Source organism: Nipponia nippon, unplaced genomic scaffold (assembly GCF_047370975.1).
Source record: "Nipponia nippon isolate SJK-2023a ecotype South Korea unplaced genomic scaffold, ASM4737097v1 scaffold_4, whole genome shotgun sequence".
NCBI lineage: Eukaryota > Metazoa > Chordata > Aves > Pelecaniformes > Threskiornithidae > Nipponia > Nipponia nippon.
Genome location: NW_028262358.1, coordinates 79,329,130 through 79,331,491, shown reverse-complemented (window position 1 = coordinate 79,331,491; position 2,362 = coordinate 79,329,130). Strand labels below are relative to the sequence as shown.

Sequence of the window (2,362 nt, the reverse complement as noted above, 5' to 3'; positions counted from 1 at the left end):
AGACCACAAGTTTCCCTGGGCGTTGCGCCACTGTCTGCCCTTTAAAACGTCTATGCCCAAGAGATTCATTTGAAAAGATCCTATGGCCACCGTAGTATTAACAGGGCTGTCCTCCCCTGCTAACCATAGAGACACTGGGGTCATAGGTACCGATTGTGTTTTTCCCAGAGCATTTGAAACAATCACGTTTCTAGAGGGTACTGAGATCCCGCATCGTTCCGCTTCTGTTCAACTCAATGCAGTAATTTGTGCCTCCGTGTCGATTAAAAAGGTTACCGGTCTTTTCTTTGATCCTACTGCTACCGTGAGCAGCAAGTCTCCCTTTACATTGCAGGTGAGTTGTTTTATGAACATACACCCTCCGCCCTCCCCCTCACCTTCAGGGGGTGGAGGTTTTAGTTCTCCGCCGTCTTTTCTCCCCCCGGCTGGTTTCTCCCCAAATTTTATCAGGGGTGGGGTGCTAGGAGTTGGCCTCGAAATGGCCCCTTGCTCTGACCATCTCCGCACGAGCTGCTCCAATTTCTTGGTTGGGAACCCGTCCATTAAATCTCGGGGAACGCCTTTCTGGAGCCCCAGCTGCCACAGTCCCTGTCGGCTCAGGGGCTTTCCTTTCCCAGTCGGGTCCTGGCTGCTCCCAAGGGGTGACTGCCGCCCACTAACTTGTTCTGCTGCCCGCACAGCCCTGGTCTCGGTTCTGTGGGGTGGTCTACCAACAGGGCCGTATTTCCTCCCAAAAATCAATTAATTCCTGAGCCACCTCCCCCCATGTCCATACTTTCTTCCCTAGCCGCCAGTAGTCAGGGGTCATTATCCCCTCCCGAGCGGCTGCAATCCTTTCTCCCCCGGGGGTGTTATAAATCTGCCCTTGCAATTGAATCCCAATGGGTTTCAGGGAGTTGGGCAGTCCCCGAATCAGGGGAGTCATTCTCTCCAAGTCTACAGGCATTAACATTGGCGAGCCCAGGTGGGGCTTGAGCTCCCGGTCATACATCATCTGAAGGCACACCGCCTTTTACACACTCTCTGTTAATTGATCTACCATGCCCGTTATAGCCAAGGAGTCTCCCCTTTCCAGGGGGCTCAACCCCCCTGCCCAGTATGTGGCTCTCTGGGTCAAAGACCATGGGGCTCGGAGGTCACCCGTAATTAAAAACACACCCAGACCCCAATACCCTTCCGCCTCCTTTTCTGACAGTGAGATCCCATTCCCCCCGCCCCCCCCGACAAAGACACTCTCCACACGTATCCAGTCTCCAATTCCTTTGTATTCCTCGCAAAGTCCTTTCTCAGCTTTGCCAATTCAGTTGCCGTAAATGGGACCTCTTTAGTAATAACTTGAGGACGATTATCACCCTCGTCCTCATACACATACTCCATTTTGACCAGCGGGTACATGTGGGGGAGGCTCTCCACGGCCTCTTTGGCTTTTTGCAAATCGCCCTGGGGGTAAATCTGCCGTATCCCCTTCTCCGCGGGCGTTGTTTCTGCCCCCGGCAGGGTATTCACTTCCATTAAAAGTTGATTTTTCAACACATTTTTTAGTATCGCATTTTGGCACCTCTCCTCCTCCAATTGCTCCTGCAGGGTTTTTATTACCGTCTGCAGGGAGTTCACCAACGTATCTGTCCGACAGGACCTCTGCTTTTTCTCCTCCACCGTGGCGGCCAAACTCGCTCCCAACACCGCACAAATTATACCCTTTCCTTTCCCCCTCTTAACCTTAGCCTCTTTCTGCAATATACTTATTCTATCCACCAAACTCTGTAACTGAAACCAGTGTTCCCTTGCCCAGTCTTGTCTGTGGGGTGAGGGGTGAGACCGGTGCGCCTCCAAAAGGCCATACAATTTCTTTGTCCCTTCATCCAGCGAAAGCACATGGTCACAAACATCGACTGCCTTTTGGGCAGCCATCACTTACAAAGGGGGGGGGTCTCGTCCTAAGAGGGTCATGCTTCAGTATCCAAGTTCCCCCTATACGCTCCCAGGAGGCCAAACCGTACACTAATACTTAAGTTATGCACAAAGAAGAACCAACATTAACTCCCTCCTCACGCTTCGTTCGTCTCTGGCTGCCTCCCTCGCGGGAGAGCAGAACCGCGGATCGGAACTCCGCACTCGCTTCCTACTTGCTCGTACGTCTCGTTCACCCACAATCACACAGCACACCGCAACAAGGTAGTATGGCACTCTCGTCTCAGGGGATCCTGTCCGTGACGCCAATTAAATGTCCCAATCCAAAGTCGGGGCAGGTTTCAATACAATCCCAAGGACGAGATTAGGACGCAAATGAAGTCAAATGCCGTACAACCTTTTCACTTTATTTTGGTGAACGAAGGGGTGAGGACCGGGTAGGAAGATGGGG

At 52.3% G+C, this 2,362-nt stretch overlaps 1 pseudogene; it reads right to left on the bottom strand.

The window, feature by feature from the left end:
• Positions 1-228: 228 nt before the first annotated feature.
• Positions 229-1,911, bottom strand: LOC148053395 (uncharacterized; annotated as a pseudogene).
• Positions 1,912-2,362: the final 451 nt, after the last annotated feature.